This window comes from Manis javanica, chromosome 2 (assembly GCF_040802235.1).
Source record: "Manis javanica isolate MJ-LG chromosome 2, MJ_LKY, whole genome shotgun sequence".
Lineage (NCBI taxonomy): Eukaryota > Metazoa > Chordata > Mammalia > Pholidota > Manidae > Manis > Manis javanica.
Window position 1 is genome coordinate 205,023,217 of NC_133157.1, and position 24,441 is coordinate 205,047,657.

The 24,441-nt window shown below is 38.6% G+C and overlaps 1 long non-coding RNA gene and 1 pseudogene across 1 annotated transcript in view; both read right to left on the minus strand.

Moving 5' to 3' along the window:
* LOC140848008 (uncharacterized) overlaps positions 1-22,011 on the minus strand; it is a 38,148-nt gene extending 16,137 nt beyond the window's left edge. Inside the window, exons 1-2 of the long non-coding RNA XR_012128435.1 lie at positions 21,801-22,011; positions 20,594-20,694 (exon numbers count right to left, since the gene is read on the minus strand). This is a non-coding gene — a long non-coding RNA (uncharacterized lncRNA). The remainder of the gene's footprint in view (positions 1-20,593; positions 20,695-21,800) is intronic.
* On the minus strand, positions 8,226-10,593 carry LOC140848007 (adrenodoxin, mitochondrial pseudogene; annotated as a pseudogene).
* Positions 22,012-24,441: the final 2,430 nt, after the last annotated feature.

Here is a 24,441-nt window from a genome sequence, read left to right on the forward strand (position 1 = left end):
CACTGTATTTGTTAGCTAGGGCTGCCTGAACAAAGTACCACAAATGGAGTGGTTTAAACAACAGAAAGTTACTGCCTCACAGCTCTTGAGGCTGGAAATCCAAGATCGAGTTGTCAGTAGGACAACACTCCCTCTGAAGGCCGAGGGAAGGGTCTGTCGTAGGCCTCTCTCCTAGCTCTTGGTAGTTCACTGGCTCAAGGAAACATGACTGCAATCTTCACATGATGTTCTCTGTGTGTGTGTCTGGGTCCACATTTCTTTTTATAAGGATGCCAGTCATATTGGAATTAGGGCCTATTCTACTCCATTACAACTTAACTAATTACACTACAAAGACTCTTTTTCCAAATAAGTCATATTCTGAAGTTCCGGGTGTTAGGACTTAAACACATGAATTTTGGAAAGACATAGTTCAACTCACAACATGCATGTTCCAGAGTCAACCATTTTCAAATATGTTGTTATATTGCATTCACCTAGTACTTTATTCATTTTCTAAAATTTTTATGTATTTTTCCAGGTAGATCATGTATCATTTCCATTCAACAGATATGAGGTAAGAAGAGATAAAGAAGGAAAGGAGAGAAAGAGGAGATAAAGAAGGAAATTGTGACATTCCTAAATTACACAATTGTTTCCATCACTGGTTTCCAAGTATCCTGAATTCTAGGCCAGTGATTTTATGATTTTACTCTAAGATTAGATTATCTTGCCTCTTCACCATACATTATTTATTTTTCTAAAGCTGCCTTTATTGCTGTTGCTCTAATTCCCACCCAAACTAAATGTTTAAAAGCCACCTGATCTTTCCTGTTTTCTGTGCCCATAAAAATTCCAACTTGATCCTTTGTTATGTCATTTGGTCTGAATAGTAAGATAAACTTTTCACAAAGATTGACACTGGGTTCTGGGTCTTCCTGGAGGCAAACCAGATAGTTTGAGGCAAGCCTTGGTTCCTCAGAGTAATGGGAGTATTCTTGGGCATCAGGCTGATGGAATCTCTGGAATTTACCAGGGGCAAACCAAAGAGATAGTGGAAAATGCTGAGGGTTGGAAGTCAGGTAGGACCTGGCTAAAGTTCCACAATGGCCATATACTAGCTGTAAGTAACATCTCAGGCTTAATATAATCTCAGTAATACAATTGGACTCATCAAAATCCATATAAAAGCATTTTATAAATCATAAAACACTGTACAAAGTGACTGTAATGGGGTTTGTGGGGGGCACTTGGTGAAGGGGGGAGTCTAGTAATCGTAATGTTCCTCATGTAATTGTAGATTAATGATACAAAAAAAACCACTGTACAAATGCTAGTTCTTCATGTAATAGTAGGTATATTCCACTATTGTCCCACTGAGCACCCGAGCAGGTTGTTCTGGCCGTACTGCCACCTCCTGCCATCTAGGTGTTCAGTACTCTCCCCTCTGTTCCTCAGTATCCTGACCATGGAAAGTATTCTGCCCAAAAAGATGGGTCAAGGAAAGAGTAAGTAAATGTGAGGCACAAGTGGGCAATCCTGCTGATGACCAGAATGGAATGAGGAGGCTGTGGATGGGGGGACATGTCTGGGAACAATGACTGGACCCCATGCTCGCCCCAGCTCCAGACGTTCCTTACTCAGGGCTGGCACTGCAATTCTATCTTATCCATGCAGTTCTCTGTACTCTTCCCTTCATACCATGGAAACATCACCTACAGCAGGGCGAGTTTCAGTATGGTAGGAGAAGTTATACTGGGTCAAATAATCTTTCAGTTCTTTCTGAACTTTTCAAAGCTAAAGAGTCAAGAGTTTGACTGCTCTCTCCTCTGTTGACCTTCCTCAAGTTAATGGATAGCATATAATTAGATACCTGGCAATAAATGGAAAGGGCTTCAGGCCTCAGAAAGAGGGTGGACTGGGCGATAGATAGATAGACATATTAGATAGGCAGATGATAGATAGATAGATAGATAGATAGATAGATAGATAGATAGATAGATAGATATAGATATAGATAGATATAGATAGATGATAGATAGATAGATAGATAGATAGATAGATAGATAGATAGATAAATAAATAGATAGATAGATGATAGATCTATATCAAGTCTTAAAAACCTTCTTATTAGGAATATTAGGTAGAAAGATAGACATGAGTAGCCAGGAAAGGAGAAGATAAGCCTCAAGAAGAAGCCACCTGGATAAGGGTCAAAGAAAAAGCCACTGAACCTCTGCCCAGGTAGGGGGTCCCATGTGAGAAGAGCAAAGGCTTTGCAGGGAAATAACTCCCTCCCCAACCAGACCCCAATGGCAGCACAATCGAATGGAACTAAGAACTGCCCAGATCACACCTCAGCGTGGGGAAAGGACATGCTCACGGAGAGGGATGGCTGTACAGAAAGGCCTGTAAATCAAATAACCCCACCTTGTCAGGGGAAGAGGCGCCTCCTAACCGGAGTGCAATATACAATCCTCCTGCCCAACAGATCGAGGCCTTTGTTTACCGTGACCCTGGCCCACTCCTCCCTTGGAGTGCATTCAAGTAAAACTGTCCCTGTGCTTTGCTATTGTGTCTCTGCCTTTCAATTTTTGGTTTCACTGGGGCCAAGGACTGAGGAGAACAAACTCAACCAGTAACACCATCATTCAAAAATCTGGTCAATACATATTTCATAGTGGAGACTTCTCTGCCCCATTATAAGGCAAAATCACGGGTCAAATTCATTCTATGAAGGTCATGTAATATAGATGTAGTCAAAGAGGCTTCTATTGGGCAGCAGGGAATCTACTGAGTACCATCTTGCTTTGCTAGTATCAACTGTGTGATCTGGGGCTGGTCCCTGAACACCTGTGATTAGCTGAATAACGGTTTACAAAGATACCAGGTTCTAATCTCCTGAACCTGTAAATGTTACCTTGTAAGAAAAAAGGATCACTGCAAATGTGATTGAACTAAACATCTTGAGATGAAGAGATTATCTTGGATGATCTGGGTAGGCCCTAAATGCAAGAATCTCTATAAGAGGTAGAGGAGGATTTCAGTTACAGGGACAGAAGGTGATGGGAAGACAGAGCAGAGAGAGCTCTGAAGATGCCACACTGCTGGCCTTGAAGAAAGAGGAAGGGCATCATTCACCAGCGAATGGAAGGAATGCCCAAAGCTACCAGATACTGGAAAACCCTAGAGCCTCCAGAGGGATCACAACTCTGCCAACACCTTGCCTTCTGCCTCAGTGATACTGATTTCAGACTTCTGGCCTCCAGAACAATGAAAGAATAAATTGCTATTGTTTTAAGCCAAGAAGTTTTTGGTAATAGAATCATCAGGAGAGCTTTAAAATTATCTTGATGTGGGTCTGGCACCAGAGCTCCTGTTTTAATAGTCTGGGGTGAGACCTGAGTATCAGTATCTATAAGAGTTCTCCAAGTGATAAGGTGTAGGAAGGCACGGTGTCTCTAGACTCGATGGTTCTTCCCAAATCGAACATGCTTTGGTTCTGGGTCTTCGCACTTTAACACAATTAACTGTTTGAATGTGGGAGAATGGATCTCTGGGGAAGAAAGAGTAAAAACAGCCTCCAGGAGAAACTGAGACTGAGTGTTGATGAGAGTCTGAGGGACATCACACAGCACAGCGCCCATTAGCATGCCTTTGGTGTTCATCGGCCTTCCTCTCCTGGGGAGGGTGAAACCACCCCTGGAAGAGAGGAAACACTGTAGAATGAGGTGACTTTCAGAAAGGCTCCATCAAATGGTGGGATAATTGAGTTCTGTGCTCTGCCAGAATAAAAATCAAAGGGCCAGCAGGAATTTAAAGGACCCTCTTTTTAAATGATTCATTAATCCATTTATGAAATACTTATAGGACTGCTTCCTTGTATGACATTCAACAGTATGCTATTCAGTCATTCAACAAATACAGGGTGCATACTGTGTATTAAGCACCCTTCTAGGTACTTGAGATCCAGACCAAATCCAGAAAGATCCTATCCTTTATGAGGTGCTGTGGAGAAATACATGCTGTGATGAAAGATAAATCAGGGGTTGGAGAAGGGAGAATGGGGAGGGAGGCAGTGTGCATAACTGAACAGGGAGCGGCTCACTGAAGATACAGTCCAGCAAAGCCCTGAGGTGGGTGAAGACAAGGGCCTTGGGCATTTACTTCAAGAGCTTCCCCAGCAATAATACTGGTGGCCACTTTTTCCAAAAATCTAGAGAATCATCTATTCCAGAACTTGATTACTTGATTCAAGAATCTATCTATTCTCTTCTGCTATGGTCTATTTAAAAATTACTTGGAAATGGGAAATATGAGAACCTTTTTAAATAAAGGGAGACTGCATTGGTGAAGAATTGGGTCTATCAAGAAGCCCCTTCTTTACTCTTTTTAGCAATGAAAAGAGCAAATGGAAACTTTTCAGGCAAATACCCCAAAAGCAAAAGCTGAGCCATTGTGGGGCTTCAGTCTCCAAAGGGCAAATTCCTTGACAAGAAGCTCAAGGGAAAATCAGTGACAGGGCAGTAGAAGCCACAAGGCTCCATGCTGATTTTCAGCACTGTGATGTGATTTCTCTTCTATCATTTTTGGACCAGTCCCCTTTCCAATTAGAGATCACAGCTGCTAAGAATAAAGTGGTGTCTGTTTAACTGGCAGAAGACACAATGGCCCACTCAGACCATCAATAGGAGTCATTGTTTTGGAAATACGACCATTGAGATTTTTAAAATGCTAATGCATTAATTTCTCTTTCAATGCTGATTGTCACCCAGTTCCTTTTTTAAATGAGGGAGATTTTTTTTTCTATATAGTGGGTCAAAAACTTTTTTCATGAAAACACAGTTTCCAAATTTTAAAACTTCCAGGAATCTTTGATGTTGTTTGTTTAACCAACTCATTTATAGGAGAGAATGCAGCCCAGAAAGGCTGAGTAACTTGGTTAAAGCTACACTGCTACTTAATGGGGGAGTTTGGAACAAGGAACCAGACTGCAGTCTCCATCCAGCATTCTTTCTACTATAGCAGGCTGTGCCCTCAGAAACATGAGGGTGATCTCTAACTCACCATTACCTTTTCTTTGCAATAAGCAAGTGCCAAAGAAGCATCTCTTCCCAAGTAATTTGTCCTTAGTATTCAAATGTGAAGATGAGTAAAATTTCTCAGCCTTCTTGTTGAAGCACTGCTGCTACTTTTCCCACTGGAGGAAAGGAAGTACTTGCACACTGGGCAGATTGGGTGAATCAAAGGGATGTGTTATTCTTTCAGACATAGGCATGTTTCCTGGCGCAGCACGTTCTGTGGCTTATGTGGACTTTAGATTTCGAGTTTGCCTCCTTCAGGTGGCCCAACGCGTGGTTCGTTCCTGGTGAATTGCTCCTGCCAGATACCTGAGGATGCTTCAGCCATCTGAAGGCAGTGACCTGAAGGCTGCACACTCAGGAGTCTCATTTGGAAAGGGGATCCCTCTACCATTCTGGAAAATGCAAGTATGATTCAGTTCGCACCTAACATTAGGCAAGCTTTATTTTATCTGCATATCCATAATTCTGCTGTCACTAGGAGGAAACAGAACCCTGATTTAGATATGCAGCTTTAGCACCTACAGAGCACAGTGAACTTGGAGTTCAGAGAATTTTTGCTTTAAGTGCTGTATTCAATTTATTCAACAAAAATATTATTAAGATCTACTAAAAGCCAAGCCCTATACTAGGTGTTAAAGAAAAATCATTCATGACAATTGTTCAAGATGGAAAGCAGACTTCATTCAAAGGAGGACTGTGGAGATAGGTGTAGGGACCACTCTAGGTAGTTACTGCAGGGGGAAAAAGATTGGGCTCAACTCTAAACACAGCCTGGGCAGGGTGGGGGTCAGTAGATAGAAACTTACTAGAAGGAAACATCAGGGGTAAGAGGAGATCCTTGCTAAACCAACCTAATACGATTCTGGCTGAAGAAAGTCCAGGATGATCAGATATTGCTTGGAGGTTGAGGAGTGGGGCTGGAGAATAGGAAACCCAATTAGATATCATGGGTGATCAGATGTTGAGGATGGGGGGTTCTGGTTAAACCTACATAGGAAGACTCTTGCTAAAATTGAGAAAAGACTGCAGGAGTGCCTGAATAGTTTGGTCAAAAAAAGAATCTTTGTTAAAAGCAACAAGGGATAATGTTGAGCTATGACAGGTTTCTTGTTTTGTCATGACTTGCAGTGTGACCTTTGAGAAATCCATCTTACATCTCTCAGCCTCAGTTTTCTCATCTTTATGACAGACATTTTAATACTTGCCTTTAGATCTTCACATACAAAATATAATACCTTATAAACTGTGAATCATGTTTCAAATGCAAGCAAGGATTTTAAATATGTCCTTCTGGGGAATGTTAGTTGATAACAATAGTGTGCCAAGCACTGTACTAGGATCATTTCATCATTGCAACATCCTGCTAGGTAGGCAGTACTATTTCCTTAAAACCAGCGGTAACTGAGCTCAGCGAGGTGAAGGGCTTGCCCAAGTCCCCAAGGTCAGGAGATGGAGGATATGGGATTTAAGCAATTTTTGCTGCTCAGAAGGCTCTAAAGTGAAGGCCATACATATGTGACTTCCTCAGAATGGACCTGACTTCAATTTAGCAAGAAAAAAAACAAATGGCTGTCAATCTCTTGGAGTAAACTAACTGTTAGATAGAAAGACATGAGCAGCTGGGGAAGGGGAAGATAAGGTTCAAGGAAAAACCTGCCAGCCACTGAAGGAAACAAAGGCTTTGCAGGGAGATTACTTCCTTGCCTATTGGGACCATGTTAACTGGTCCCAACCAGATCACAACATAGGAGCAATGAAACAAAACTAAGAACTGTCTAAACCACACTTCATCATATCTCATTAAAGTAAAATTACAGTTTTTTTGCTCACTGCCTCTCCCCACTCCCCTACCACTCTACATACCAAGGGCTTTTCTGTGTGCATTTTGGGACAAGACATGCGCATTGAGAGGAATGGGTGTATAACTGGAACTGTCAATCAAATGACCTCACCCTGTCAATCAAAGGGGCACCTCCTGGCTAGGACATGATAAATAGAACCTCCCCTAAAAGCTTGGTGCCTTTGTCTGCATTGACTCAGGCCCACTCCTCCTCTAGAGTGTATTCAAATAAAACTTTCCCTCTACATCACTATTGTGTCTCTGCCTTTCAATTCTTTGCTGTGGCAGGGATAAGAACTGGGAGAACAAACTCAACATGCAACATATTTGGTGCCCTGACATGGGTTGCAACTCCTGCCATTAAGGTGTGCTAAATAAAAACCTCCTGCAGCTTAAACTTTATAATGTGTCTCTTAACTGAACTCTTTCCTTCAAGAAGATAAAAACCAAGGAATTCCACAATCCACCTCCCACTAACAACCAAACTGGTTTGTAAAATTTTATGCACTTCCAGCGACATACATCCCTAGTCCCCCAGCAATAGAAATTGTCTTCTAGACCACAGGTCTTATGTCCTGATACAAATTACAGAATCACCAAAAGCAATCATTGAAATCATACACCTAGGCCAATCAGTCTACAAACTTGACAACTTAGTCAAGAGATATGTAGTCTCCACTGTCAAAAAAATTTTTGTGTGTGTAGGCCCAAGCAATTTCAGTATGATAAACTGCGATAAATAAAGTTTACCTGGGGCTCATACAAAGAATTTTAGGAACTGACCTTTGTAGGTCTAGACACTGCTTTTTTATTTTTTTAACCACAAGTAAAAACATCAAAATCAAAACAAACCTAAAAACTAACAACAAAAATTTCTAAATCAATAACTGTTCTTTAGAATACTAAACATCCAGAAAGAATTATCAGGAAAGAAAACTTTCTGTGAGTTTGTTCGCATCTTTTTTTTTTTTTTTTTTGGCTCTGCTTAATTTTATAACATTATCAAATCAAGTCTAAAAATTAAATAACAGATAATACACCCAGATATAAGAAAAGCAAATGGGAGTCAAAAGAAGAGTAAGACATTGATTAAGATGATTTGTTAGTAATAGTTTTTTTAAAAGTAATACCTCTCACTATAAAGATCTTTCCATCAGCTTCTCTAAGTTGATTCTGGTAAATTTAAATTATCTTTTAACTCCCGGTCTCTGTTCTGTCATAGCCACATTTGTGTTTACAAGTAATCACGCTTTCCTCCTGACAGCTGGTTTTCTAATTTTCCAGTTTCTAAAAACGTATAAACAGAAGAAAATCTGATAAAAATAACTCAACATCATGTGATATGTTGACACATTAAAGAAATCCTGTTGTTGCTTAACCAAGGTCATATTTCTATTCTTAAATATTCCCTAACAAGAAACAAAATTTCTATGTAATGTCTGAATATCTTTGGTTTACACTTAAAGTCTCATATGCTATTTTTAGAAATGCACATGTAATACATTATTTTCTATTTTCTTTTTCATTATAGAGTGACAAGTTATCTAATAAATAAACCATCTCTCAAACTCTGATCCAAAATGTGATTTACCACAAAATTCAAGTAGTTTAAGGTAGGGAAAAGCAATTAAAAGAGTTGTAAAATGGAAGAAAAAGAAAAGATGGGTAAATATATAATGAACCTTAACTTTCCATTAGAAAACAATTTTTCAAGTGAAACGTAATTTTTCTAAATGCTGAATGACTGTTATAGAAACCATGTGGAACACTATATGGGTACTTAAGAAAACAGGAAAATTGTCCCTTAAGACAAAAATTAGACAATATTTTCACAGTGAAAGTTAGGCAAAAGGTTTGGAAATTTTTAGAATGTTTCACTTAAACTATTCAGCAGTTTTGAATTACTTATGTAGTAACAGGATGGTTTACCTGTGAAAACCAAATACTGTATTAAGTTTCAGCACATATTCAACAATTATACAGAGTACTTTACAAAAGGAAAATGCCTTTCTTGATAGCAAAAAGACAGAGAAATGTAAACTAAAATTACACAGCATTGAAAGGGAGCCTATCATTATTCCCTCTTATTTAAATCAACTGTCAGGAAGAAAACTGTTGGGAGTCATAGAATAAAACAAATGAACCATCATAACAAAGAAGACACAAGAATATTTCAAAACATAATGCAAGAGTAAAATCTAGCCCCTCTTAAAAAGTTTAGAACACACTGTTAGTTCACAGGCAATAATATGCCAGGTTAACCTGAAAACAGTTGTAGTGGCTTTAAAACATGTATGCAAATTCTCTGACACCCAGTCTTCAAATGATGGGCCAGACTTGGTGCCTCACTACCAATAAAAAAAAGTGGCATAAGGGATACTGTGATATCCATGACTCGTTGAAAGAAAGGACCCAGCTTTTGCCTGGTGTACGAGTTCTCTCTTGGGGCACTATTAAAACCCAGCCACCATGCTGTGAGGGAGCTCAGGCCATAAAGAACTATACTTTTAATTTAAACAAAATTTTGAAATATTTATTTATAAGATAATAACTGTCTTTGAAATTAAGCAGTTTACTGAGCAATTAGTTTTGTCCATACACATTTACATGTTATTGCTGTAAAGAAGATATTTGTAATTTCTCGTTTCAATGTGAACATACAATTTGTAGTAACAAGATGCAGATTCAAGTACAGATCTTCTAATTTTTTGTTCTATTTTCACCCACATCTAATAGGAATAATAATACCATTTTTTAACTTACTTTATAGGTAGCAGGCATAAGATTCATATGAAAAAAAATTGCCAAAATCACTAAACATAGGGTAAAACACATAAAGTTTTATAATATTAACTATGTTCTAACATTTTATTTGCTTTTTATAGTCTAACCAAAATAATGATTGCATACTTTCAGGACTATGAAACTCAGTAGTTAGACAAGGTGAATTAAAGTAGTAAAACTAGTCATAATAATAAACCAATTCACCCATGTTCTCAATTACATTAATAATAATAATTGTAAAAAAAGGTTAACATTTTGTGAAAATACTCATATTTCTTTAGGAGTTCTTGCCCATAGCAATGGACTGTCTGGCATCAGCCACGGCATCAGGCACTCGGACAGTCATATTGTCCATAGATTTTGTCAAACAGATTTGGCAGCCCAACCAGTATCAAAACCATCAATATCTAGATTATTTTCAACCACAACATCTAGTAGAGAGTCACCAACTTTTCCTTTGGCTGTTAATGTTACACCATCACGGTTTACAAAGTGGACTGTTACTTTATCTTCTGAGCTGCGGTGCGCCTCCGCCGACGCGCTCAGCGCCCGGTGCGCCCCCACACGGCCCCCCAGGCCCCGCTCGGCGCTTCCGCCCGCCCCCGGCCGTCCGGGAGGCTCCCGGCTCCTGCGAGAAGCAGCCGCCGGTGGGCCGCGCCGCCGAGGGCCGCGGTGGCGGTGCGCAGGAGCCGCGCGCCCCCCGCGGCGGCCATAGCCCGCGGTCGCGTGACTCCCAGATGCGACGCGGGCCGCGAGAGCGTCCGCGAGCGCGGGAGGAGCGCTGCGCCGATGCCCGAGGGCCGCCGCGGAGCGTGCGGAGGCCGGCGTGCCGGCCGGGGCGTGGCCTGGACGGGCGCTGTTCGCATCTTTCTTTTAAGGTGACACGAGTGATCCTGTGGCACATCCACCAAGTTAAGAACACCCCAGATGGAAAGAAAAAACATCTAAGACTAAAGCTGAGGCCAAGGCCACACAGCGGTAGTTGAACTAGGTCCCAAATAACTGTCCACACCAATATTACATCACTCTTTATTAACAATACTCTGGCTTTTATTTGATTAATTAAAATAATTAAATTGTTGTTAATCAATACAACACTCAAGGGATCGTTTAAGTAATTCATTAAATAATTCAATTATACTACTTTTAAATTTCTATTTTTAAGATTTGTGTGTATGTGTGTGCTCTGTGCAGTCTTTCTGCCAAACTGCAGAAAGAGTGCTCCCTTAGGCATAATTCCTCACTTGGCCTGTATATATGCCACATATGCTATATTTATCATACCACATAGTCCAAATCGGATATAAATGTGTTGATGATAGTGTCATGAAATGTATAAAGACATCTATCTGTATTGCTTTGTAGTCCTGTCTCTTTCTGTCTAGCCTTAAAAAAATCCTGCAAGGTATGTTAAAAAGGTACTATCGCTCCCATTTCATAGGTGAAAAAACAGACTCCAAGAGTGTAAGCGACTCACTTGATAAAGCCTAATAGAGTCAGTGTCAAGTTGTAGGAAGAGGGCTTGGGAGCTGAGCCAACCTACTGCTTATACTTACTACTGGCTTTGCCTTCCTCTCTTCCCCCATCTTTCCCTTTCTGTCAGTAGTCAATAATGATTGAACTTCTTGAATTCAGTAAGGCATTTGGTCCAGCCATTGATAAATTTGTGGCCATCCTCCCATTCCAGTAATCTACATCTGACTTGTGCCAAACTTGTAATTTTAGCCCCATCAAATTTTCCAAAACCAGGTGTTACCTTACATCCTAGCTATTATAGATGCTTTTGTTGGCTGATACAGATAAACATGCATAGTGTTTAATGGAACACAAAATTTGCACTACAACTATGTTGTGATAATATAAATATTCCTTCCTCTGCAAGTTTCCTTGAGAACAATGATTTAGGGCAACAAAGTTATGTCAGGTAGTCCTGGACAAGACACCCCTTATCATCCACCCACCCCTTTTCACCAGATGGTAGAACGTACCCCCAAACCCTCCTGTTTATGGTAGAGTCTCCTGCCTTATCAGGGTCTAACAAGATGTAAAAAGCCCAATAGGGCTTTGAGACCACCAGCTTGGGTTGGCACCTGGGCTCTAAGACCCAAAAGGTGACCCAGAGTTACCTCAGGATCATAATAAATTTACATTGCAATTTTGGCCCCACCCCATGGGTTTGCTTAGTGTGGGTGGGTGTCTGTGCACTGAGAAAGTTATATAACCGGAAATTGTCAATCAATATGTCAATTGAATGATATAAGACCTGAGGAAGGAGTTACCATCTGTGGGTAAAATTGCAATATTTCCAGAATCTCTCACCTGGCCTTGTTCATCTCCATATCAATGGGTGTTTCCAAGGGTGGAGAAAAATAGTCTATCTCCGTATCAGTAGGTGATTACGTGGGAGTAGTGAGCGTATAACTGGACTGGAGAAGTTTGGAGGGGTCCCTTTTTTGCAGCCAGGGTATGAGAGACACCGTGAAGTGCAGTGGATGACTGCTTGTAAGCAATAAACGGGTTTCTCCCACTTTATTTCTCCCTTTGACTAATTTCGGTTTTAAAGGTAATTTGCCCCAGGCTGGGAGAAAGATTTTCCCTCCTGGAGTTACATTATCTTTTAAAAAATCAATCCTAACCCTACTAATGGGGCTGCTTCTTGTTTCCAGACAGCCGGCTCTCCACCCTTCTTTGGAGTGTACTTATGCTTTGTTTAATAAACTCCTGCTGTTTAAAAGTGTCCTAAGTCTGTCTCTTGATTGAATTCTTTCCTTCAAGAAGACAAGAATCAGAAAAATGCATTGCATTCCACCAGTAACAGTTTGGGGTAATAACTGAGCAGACTTCCATAAAGGACAATGACTCACTGGAGGCTTAAGGGATGAGGAGATAGAAGTTTCACCCCATGTCTCCAGCAAGCCCACCATTCTGTTATACACCCTTACAGTGCAGCTACTATTTTTTATTTTCAGTAATAATGCAGTATCATTACATTGCCCTTAATCGCATGACCTCAGGCAAGCTTCTGACTCCTCCATCCTTCATTCATGAAGTGAAGATACATATCAATTGTTTCATTGTAAACTTTGAATGAGACTGTCTGAAGGCAATCAACATTTTTATGATTAACATCATTAGGAGAGGTCAGTGGGCTGTGGAAATGGGAGGTGGAGAGTGAAAGGACAAAGAGAAAGGAGAAACAGTAGCATGGGAAAACTACAAAATCCTACTTGTAAGTCAATTACCAATTTCCGCATTTAGTTCCTCCTTAAAGGGAGAAAACTAGTCTTTCCCAGAATATACGTAAAGACACGATGTTAAGCAGGCTTGATCACAGAAAAAAAGGAAGCAGAGGAGGTAGGTAAGTAGGTAGGTCAATACTGGGCTAAATAAAATGTGGTTTTTATATTTTTAAACTTTAATAAGTGAATGAAAATTATAAGACAAGTACAGAAATGTTGGTTTTCACAAGTTTATATGATTGTGGGAATATTTTCTCACAGTCTGTGTCACAGAATGTTCTGTGAAACACATTTTGCTTATATCTATAAAAAAAAGAGATAACTCCAGATAAAATATAGCTGAATTTCTCACATTTACATAGCAACTTTCAGTTTATCAATTACTTAATTGACATAATCTCTATATACGACATTTTGATGTCACTGCCCCACTGAATTTTACCTAATTTCACATGACTGAGATTAAAGCAGCTTGTCACCCATGTAAACAATAGAATTCTTTCTTGCTCTCCCTCGAGTTCCTCCCATTCTTTTCATTCCTGTGTCCTCTCCTTTTTCTCTAAAGACTAGATATAGGTCCAGAGGGATCCCAGGTTCAGCATTTTCTTCTCTGCCAGTAAGATCCTAAAGAGAAAAGGAGCCCTAGGAGTGCAGCTAACTTTAAGTTCAACTGGTCACTGAGTATGTACCACCTTATCCCTTACTAGTTGGTGATGTTAAGGATACACCATGCTCCCAGAACTTGGAAATGTTGGGAGAGAATAGCAGCAAATCAGGACTATATGTATATAAAGGTAAATAAAAGTTAGATTATTATGTCCCAGTTTAATTGCTACTGTTGGACAAGAGAAGATATGGGAGAAGTTGTCTTTTCCCACTTTATATTAGAGACATTGCTAGTATCGATAAAACATAAAAATAATTATCTGATAGCCTTTGTGTCATTTTTACCAACATGGCATCTGTAGGACACAGTTGATACATATTTTTTGGCTTCTCACAGCATCTCTTTCTTGAGGAAAGTCATACCTTCTTCCAACTCTTGGTTCAGATGATGTAGAAAGGAAAAATTCCACCCTGCTGATGGCTGGGTGAGGAGCCCAAGGCCAGACAACTCCCTCCTTTGGTCAAAGGGATCAGCTGAGGGGTGGGCACATGACATCAGCAGGTCAATTAGTGTTGACCCTGAGGACTTTTGCTGAAATTCACAGGGAAGAGCAGTTCTTTGTTCTCTGTGATCACTAGCTACGAGGTGATGCAAGTCTAGAAATTCTCGGGACTCAGTTAACCACCACAGTACTGTAGTTTGATGAGAATGAATTCAAAACTGAGGAAAGCAGTGCCTTGATAGAAAGGAGAACAAAACAGTTTACTCATGGCATTATTTGAATAACTGGATCCAGCCCTCCTGAAACTAGAAACACTTCTGAAGTTCTAGTTTTATAAGCCAAGAAATTCCTTTACCTAGAAAAATTCTTTATGCGATGGTAACTAAATGGATTTTGATTAACACACTTTAGAATTCTAAGTCTTTACAAAGAAACTGAAGAATGTATCATTTTACCATTTTGTCAAAGATGATTGGAAGGAGTTAACTAAATGTTTTCCTTCTTTAGAAACCTAATATACAGTGACATTTTAATTATTTTATTAAATTTTACTTTATTTTACTTAGTATTTTAATTTTAAATTTGAAAATTCAAATTTCTAATGAAAAATTATTTGACTATTGTTTTAGTAATTGTCCATTTTCTCTAATTTTAAAAATGTATTGGCATGAAAGTATTCCATTTTGCTTTCTTTTAAAAAAATCTTTGTTGTCCATCTGTACCCTTTGTCCCACTCCTGCAGATCAGTGGATTTGTATATTCTCCCTTTTTTTTTTATCAGTTGGTTCATGGGTTTCTCTGTCACTACTCTACATTGACTTCATCTGGGGATCACTGATCTGCTCTGATTTTTGTTTCCTACTTCATTTCTTTGTTTTCTACTTTATTTCTGATTTTTAAATTAATTCTTTCTTTCCTTCTATTGTGTTTTACCTGATGGGGTTTTTTCCCCCCTAATGCTACAAATTTCCCTGTAGTAGTATTTTAAAATTTTGATATGTAGAAAGTTCATATATTTCAGTTTTAAATATTTTCTGAATTCCATAATAACTACTATTCAGTCACTAGGTAATTAGGAAGTTTAATTTTTTTACTTGTTTGTTTTGCTTTCTAACCACATCTGGCAATTTTCATTTCCTTTCTGTTACTGTTTTCTACTTACACCGTGGTTATAGAAAGGAGTTAGTACATCACTACTTAAACTTTGGTTTTCAAAGAAATGCACTTTGGATGTAGATAGATACATGACTGGTTTTTGAAAATGATCAATGTATGTAATTGTTAAGTACAGTTTGATATAAGTCAGTTAGATCAAGATTGTTAGTTGTGTTTTAAAATTTTTCTGTATTTCTCACCATTTTTATTTCAGCTTCATTCATTCATTCACACATTCATTTACTCAATAGATATGTATTAGTGCTACTACTACATGCCAGGAACTACTTTAGAACCTTGATATACAGTGAAAACAACTATAAAAATAAAAGCCCCTCTCATCAGAAAGCTTACTTTCTCAGGGGGAGAAGTAAGATGATTAATGTCTTGCTAATTTAGAAAAGGGAAGGAAAGAAAGAATGAAGAGGTATATACAATTTCAGGTAATGATAAGTACAATGGAAAAATAAAGAAGAAAATGGATAAGGAGTGCAAGTGTGATAAAGAGAAGGGGCTGGAATTTAAGTAGGATAGATAAGAAAGGCTCATTGGGAGAGTATGAGCCATGGGGATATCTGAAGTCAGAAAATTAGCAAGTACAAAGGTCCTACAGTGGGAGCATGCTTACTGTGATCAATGAATATGAGGGGGGAGTGAAGCTACAGTGAAACAATAAGGGAGAAAATAGGAAATGATGAGTTTAGTAGCACAAGACACTGAGTTGAGGGTGGGGAGAGATCATGTGGGGACTCTTAGCTCTTTTTCAGACTTTGGCTTTTATGCTAAGTGAGATGGAAATCCATTGGAGAGAGGTGGAGTGATAAATATGAATATATTGTAACCAGGTCACTAGGATATCATTATTATTTTGCAGGGTGGAAATGGGGAGACCAACTTCAGTAGGCAAAGGGCAGAGCCAGGGAAAACTGATGGAAGGTAACTAAAATGTATATGCAAAAAATGATTGTGGCTTGGACCAGGACTGTGTGAGTGGAGGTGGTAAAATGAATGTCTTCTGAATATGGCTTTAAGACATAGCTGGCCAGATTTGCTAACAGATCAGACTTGGAGTATGAGAAAAAAGAAAGGAGTGAAAATATGACTGCAGGAAAAGTTAATCTCTTCCCTCCTTCCACAACACCAAAAAGATTTTGAAAACTTACTCATCAGGCCTCTCCTTTGTATGTGTTAGTTTTGTAGTATTTTACCTATAACTTGTTTTGAACTATCCAAGTGAATCATTGTTACACTTACTGTTTTATAAACAGCTATTGCCATTTAGATTTGTCCACAGTAATATCTGTTGTTTTTCTGGACTCACCTAACTTGTAGCATACCCCTTCCTTCTGTATTCAACTTCCTTTTATCTAAAGTTTATTATATCAGCTATTAATTTATTGCTTCTCAGATCCACATTCTCCCTTCAATATTTGCTCTGCAATCATGGAAGAAATTCCTTTAAGCATTCCTTCTTAAAGTTGAGTGTGATTCAAGCTTTCTCCATAGAGGGCATGGAGAGGTACTGCAGTAGAAAGGAGTTGTGCTGTTTCTGGATGCACCTGTCAGTCAGCCATGTGGGTATGAGGACATTCAGTGGTGCACTGCCCCAGACACACAACCGGAACATACGGTCCCTTGGCAGTCTTGTAGCTCCAGCCTGGCCTGATGATCACCTTTCGTGGTCCTCTCAATAGGGGGACTGTGAGTGCTGCCCACAGTGCCCCTCTGAATACGCACCCCCTTCTGCAGAAGTTTGCCTCCCATGATGCTGGCCTGTGATTTCATGCTTCTGGCATCTTGACTTCTTCTGTTTGCCTCTGTTCTGGGAGGTTTGTCTTCTGTAGCCTTCCTGATACTACCACCTTCCCAACAGGAACAACACACAGTATGCTGAAGACCTCTTGCCCACACCAGTGCCCCCACCTGCCCTGTACATCTGCATGACTGGCCACTACCTGTGACATGCCAGTGGTTTGCTTCTGCACCTTGGAGTGTTTTGAAGGTACTCTTGTCATTTTCACTCTAGTCGCATTTAAGATCTTCTCTTTGTCTATGGTGTTCTGCCATTTGACAGTGATGTTTCCAGCCCCTCCCAACTCCTATTAGGTTCTTCTTGCATGTCTAAGTATGAGAATCTATGCTCTTCATCAACTCTAGAATATTCTCATCCATTTTCTCTTCAAACATTCTCTTTTCCTTATTCTCCCTACCCTTTCCTCCTGTGCTCCTATTAGATAAAAGTTAGGCTTCTTTCTAATCCCAGTTTTGTAACCTCTCTTTCATATTATCTATCTGTTTACCTTCTGTGTTGATAATTTATTTGGATCTACCTTCTATTTTCCCCAATTCTCTCTTCCAAGCTATTAATCTGAAATTTAATCCAGCCATTGATTTCCTAATATAAATAGCTCCAGTTTATATTTCCAGAAGTTCTATTTGATTCCTTTTCAAATTTACCTGTTCTTTCTTCAGTTTCTTATTCTTTTATCTTTTACTAAAGTCCTTTTGTAGTTCTTTAATCATTCTAAAAGCACTATTCTGTAACTTTTGTATAACAATTCTGTCTGTGCTTCCTGCCATTTGTTGTGTCTGCTGAGTCTCTTGATGGAAAAAAATTTTCCTCAACTGCTTTATAATTTTTCATTGGAAGTTTTCCTTCATAAAGGATTTCTCCATAAAAATGCCATATGTCATAGTTGAGAGTACATCCTTCAGAAGAAAAATTTGGCCTCCTGAAAAATGCCCAAACCATTTTTTATGTTAGTTTGTCACCATGGAATTCTGAAACCATGCAGATAGTAAACAGTATGATCACTTATTCAAGGGAAAAGATGCCAATGGTTTAATTTATCAGAAGGAACTTTGTTCCCACTTAGAGTCCAGGCTGATAGAGAAGGTTCCTTGTTATCTCACTGTGGCAGGGGGCCATTTATGTCCAGTCTATCCTTTCACTAAAATGGTAGCCCTTGAAAGGTCAGACTTAATACAGTGGTCTCATCTATAATCCTTTGTCTCATGTGGGCCGACACCACCCTAGGCTAGTATGACTGTCTACCATCCATTCTAGGACTTCCACAGTTCCACAGTACCAACTCACCTGTTCATAGGTCTCTTGGTACCCTGTGTCTTCCATTACTTATTGATGAATTATGCATTCAAAAGGATGTTGTCTATATTTTTTTTTGAGAGGGCATCTCTCATATTTATTGATCAAATGGTTGTTAACAACAATGAAATTCTGTATAGAGGACTTAATGCACAGTCATTAGTCAACCCCAAGCCTATATCTCAACAGTCTTCAATCTTCTGAAGCATAACAAACAAGTTCTTACATGGTGAACAAGGTCTTACATAGTGAATAAGTTCTTACATGGTGAACAGTGCAAAGGCAGTCATATCACAGAAACTTTCAGTTTTGATCACGCATCATGAACTATAAACAATCAAGTCAGATATGATTATTCGTTTGATTTTTATACTTGATTTATATGTGAATCCCACACTTCTCCCTTATTATTATTATTGTTTTTTTAATAAAATGATGAAGTGGTAAGTAGATGCAAGATAGAGGTAGAAAACATAATTTAGTGCTGTAAAAATGTAGATGATCAGGTCTGTGCCTATAGACTAAGTATTAATCCAAGCTAGACAAGGGCAACAAAGGATGTTGTCTATATTTTAACTGGCATTTTGAAGTGTTTTTTTTTAGGAGAGTTTTGGTTTATCTATTCTATTGTATTTCCAGAGATAGAAGTATGTTTATTATTTTTAAATATTTCACATAGTAAAATGTAGGTTGTCCTCATTCTGGCACAAACAATTGTAAAAAAACACTGCATTGCAACTAGTGTTACAACTTGCAAAGGAGAAATGTAATTTTCCTATTGATAACCCTTTGTTTCCCAAAGTGTTTCTGTTGAACTAAAAGTCTAAGCACAGAGAACACGTTTTTATTTAAGTCTTCTGATCATATTAATTAGTGAATATTTTCAAAGTGCTTTTTGAGATGAAACCATTATTCATCAGCAAACCCAATTTTTTTAATTATAATGATGACTCCTTTTAAAGATGCTAATTGGCCCACCTGCCATGAAAGAACGATTTCACCTTTGCATTAATGACTGAAACAACATACCTAGGGATCCTATTTATGAATTCATAAGTGAAATCTTCGTAGGCAAGAAATATATACTTTTACTGTTAAAACAGGAATGCAAATTCATGTCAATGAAACTGAATGTTTTGGCAATGCACTGCCTGAAAATGGAATGTTGCTTGTGTGGGAGCCGCAAGAGAAAACCCATTGTTTCTGTATATGTGAGAAATATTTCCATATCTCTCAGCAGAATAGACTTTACTGGCATAGTCCATTCTCAACATCTGTCTTGTAAATATTGTTTTATGCTATTTGTATTCTGTTCCTAAAGGGAAGGAAAATTATTAAGTGGTATTTTCACCATTTAAATGAAAATAACAGTAATAAGTAATTATCAGTGACAAGAAGGTTTCTCTCAGGTTCTTTTCTAACATGCAAATAGTGTATATTATATTCTCTATAATGTTATCCAAATATTTCTTGGCACTTTTTTCAAAAGTATATTTTTATCCATGCTGTATTTCAGGGGATATCAAATGTTTAATATGGCATTTAAATTGACTTGATTTTTTTCCCAAGGGCTAAAATTATTTTTTATAAATCTTCCCTACAGATTCAAAACTATTTGGAAGGCAGCATTAATAGCCCTCTCATCTGAGAAATGTGAGAGGGCTATAAAAATCTTGCATGGAAAGCCAAATACACTACAGCTCTCATAAACCTTAAATCTAAAAATAAACCTTTTCATGACATTTGTTTGAAAAAAGAGTTGTTCTCAGAGAATATTCTAGAAATTAATTTAATCCAAATGTCTCATTAAAAGGAAATTAGTTTTGAAGTCTTTGTTCCATAATAGAACAATCTAGTATATGAACAATGCACTAGTTGTCAAGTAGGCATTTGGAGATAGTGGGTTAACTCTTTCATGGGCCCAGGTGCCTTTGAATGGACTAAACCACTCATTTATTAAAGCGATACCCCAGGGTCAGAAGAGCTAAGGGATGGTGCTTAAATTATTCTCAGCAACCAGATTCTATCACAGGATAGTCTGATTCATTATATAAAACGAATCCAACAGGAATTTCAAACATCTGATGATATACATAATATTGAGAATTTGGTGTCTTTTTTCTTAATTTAAAAAATTGGGTTGTTGGTTTATGGATTTTATACTATATAAGCTTTGCTGTGTCTAAATAAAAAGTTTCAAATATCTAGACAAAGAAACTCTTTACCACCAAAGAAGTTAATTAGATACATTTCAGGGGGCTGCAGGTATGTGTATAATTTAAGATTTGGATGCTTACCTTTATGTATTGTACTAGGTGGTGGGAACATTAAAGGTCAATATAACACTGTCTGTGTTGTCAATCGTCCCAAGTTCCAGAAGGGAAGCACACTCATAAATCTGTATTTATAAAATAATGTAGTCAGTAAAATGACAGTATACGCTTCAACGTGCCTTGATGGCAGAAAGGAAGGAGTGATTAATTCCACTTGGAAAGCTTAGAGAGGACTTCCTTAGGAGGTATTTGTATGAAGATTGAAAGCTAAGGAGGAATTGTGTAGGTAGATAAGGGGAACAAAAGTCATCCCAGCAGATGTATGAAATATGACAGCAGATTAGGAGAACTGTAAAAAGTAAGTGTAACTGGATCACGACGTATACCCAAGAAAATAGTGGAATTGGGGTTCCAGAGACATATACAAACATATATTATACTTGAATATTTCAGCTATTTTATAAAGGTACCCAAGGGTCAGATTATGTCAAGAATGGCGTATTTTGTAACAAATTACAAATTGAGTGCCTTAAAACAACACACATTTATTATCTCACAGTTTGCATGGGTCAGGATTCTAGACATGGCTTAGCTGGGTCCTGCATTCAAGGTATCACAAGGATACAGTCAAGATGTCTATTGTCTGTATTTTTCACCTGGAGGCTTATCTGGAGCAAAATTCACTTCCAAGCTCATTCAGGTTATTGATAGAGCTAATTTATATGCGGTTGTATGAGTAAAATTCCCAGCTCTTTGCTAACTTGTTAGCTAGAGGCTGCTCTCACATACTAGAGGCTGCCCACAGTTCCTTATCATGTGGCTTTCTCCCTAGGCAGTTCTCAGTACAGCAGTTTCCTTTTTCAAGGTCAGTAGAAAAGTATCTCTCCACTTTGGTAAGACAGAATCTTATATAATGTAGCCTAATCCCCAGTCTTTCCAGTTATTGAAGTCCACACTAAGCCAATTAAGCTTTGCCCGTTCTTTTGTTAATCTTGGCCACGACTGGCCAGATTCTCCTTTTCGTAAACAACATAAAATTGATCTGTCAGTTCTTTTATGCTTAGAATCATTTGGATCAATACACTGAGAAAGATCGATTTCATTTAAATGTTTAAAATGATCACTTCCTCCAAGACAACTGAATGTAAGTTTGGATTTTTCAAAATTTCCATTAACATCCTTACTGTCTTCAACACAAAATTCTATGAAGACATAGTCCCTTCGATCATACCACTTTGCAGAAGCGGGCTGCATCGCAAACCGGGCGGGGGACGGGTGAACGCGTGGGCAGGCCTCTCCGGCGGCGACAACTACGGGGCAGTCGACTCCTCTACCGTGACGACTGCGGAGCTTTCTCCGCGGTCACGGCCTCCTCTCGCTTCCCCCGGGCGACGGAGACGGCGACGGCGCACTCCACCTGGGTTCCCACAATGCACCGCGCCGAGAGCCGCTCCTCAGGCCGGGGAGGAGAGAAGTGTAAGAAAAGCGGCGCGAGGACAGAGGACGAGCGTGTGTGCGTGCGTGTAGGCGAGCAGCGCGGAGCTGAGTAAACTGTTTTGATGATCATTTTCAATTCCTAATTTTCCAATGACTTGTGCTACAAAAATGGAGGTTAATTCCTTTGGAAAAATAACTGGCCCTAATATAAAACAACATGACACATAGAAACATAACAAACATTCTCAAATCAAAATAATAAAGAGAAAATGAAGACTTGATGAACTAATAATGCCCCAAATAGGTCATAAAAATTCAGACACTAGAAATGAAATAATATAAATTCTGTATTTGATAAAACAAACTTAATATCTAAAAGAAAGCACAAATGATAGTGCCACATGAGATTCCATCATTCCAACCCTTCCTTCCATGGTTCACAATTGAGTAACAGGAGCTGAGAGCTATCCAGCACATTGTGGAAACTATTTGGCTTCTGGGAATGATCACAACCAAGTGAGGTATGAAATAAAGCAAGAGACATGGCAATCCAAATGCAGAATGTAATAACACGGAGTGAATTTTTTACTAAAACTAGAGAAGAGAAACTTAAAAATTCCATTATTTATGCAACAAATTGACACTCCCACATGCCAGGCACTGTAAAAGGCACTGGGGATATAATGACAATCAAGGGAGACTCAGTTCATGTCCTCAAAGAATTCTTGACCTTGTAATGTGCAGGTATAAAGTGAGCTCCTCTAGATTTGGCCTGCTAAAATGTGTACATAATCTGATTCTCTCCTGGATGATGGAGGCTTAGGCTGTACTTCCCATGACTGCTCAGAACCAGATCTGCTTGCCCCTTAGACTTTGTCCCTGCCCCTGGGTTAAGCCTATGGTGGCTAAAGCTAATTTCCAAAATATAAGGGACATTTGTGGGGAGCAAAATCCAGGTACCTACCCAAAAATGTTCTCTAGTTTGACTACATTTACAGAGAAAATAAAGTGTAGAGAATTCTGGAACTCTTATAGATTCAAATAAACTCAAATTTCCTCATTATACAAGTCCCATTTTTAGTGTTTTTTGGATTATGTTGTTTTGGTTTCTTTTCATTTGTTTCTTCTGCAAATTTGTAGACAACTGGGAGTTTGGAAAGAAGTGGAAAATCACTATCTAATAGCCTTTTGGTGCCTTTTTTTCAATAACCTAATGTAAAAGTATCTAGTTTGGTGTTGAACCATCCAGTAGAAAACATAATGTCTACCACCTTATTCCTGTCACTACTCTGGGCACTGGTGTAAGCTGAAAGAGGACACCATGAAGCAGAAGGAGGGCCAGGGGCCAGTTGCCGAAAAACCTGCCTTGTAGCGTTGCATTCATTATATGAGCAGGGAAGGATAGTTCTTAAGCTCAGAGATTTGATCCTATGAGAACATGAAATTACATCAGGGTACTGAGGGGAGGCTTAGCATATGCAAACTTCCCAGAGACTGATAGAAAAATCTAGATCTCCAATTCAGTTACTTACATTGGGACGTACAAAGTCAGTTCCTAAAAATAAATTCCAGCATGTGAGTCTTTGGCTTGCTTGTCTTTTTTAAATTTGCGGGCTAAATGATATTTTACACAGTTTTGAGCCAAGTATTTTTCCCAGCATAATTGAGATGAAATTGACATATAACACTGTACGTTTAAAGTGTGCAACATGACAATTTGATATATGTCTATATTGTGAAATGATTTCCACAGTAAGGTTACTTAACACATCCATCGCCTCACGGAGTTACCTTTTTGTTTATTTGTGGTGAGAACTTCCCTTAGCAACTTTCAAGATGCAACACAGTATTGTTAAGTATAGCAGCATTCTATACATTGGATCCCCAAAACTTACTCATCTCATAACTGGAAGTTTGTACCCTTTTACCACTTTCACCCATTCCCTCCCCTCCCTGACCCCTGACAACCATCAATCTACTCTCTGTTTCTATGAATTCATTTTTTTTAGATTCCACATTTGAGAGAGATCATACAGTATTTGGCTTTCTCTGACTTGTTTCACTTAGCACAAAGCCCTCAGGTTTCACCCATGAGGTCACAAATGGCAGCATTTCCTTTTTATGGCTGAATAGTATTTCACTGTATTGATGTATTTATGCATCCCACATTTTCTTTATTATTTTATTTATCAACACTGAGTTAGTTTCCATATCTTGACTATGTAAATAATACTTCAGAAACATGGGAGTATGGCTATCTCTCAAAGATGGGTATTTCATTTCCTTCAGCTATAATCCCAGAAGTGAGATTGCTGGATCATATGGTAGTTCTATTTTTAATTTTTTGAGGAATATTTTTAACTGTTTTGTTACTCATTTTAAGTTTATTACACTCTTATCAGAAAACATTTTGTGTGAATTGAAATTTTTTCACT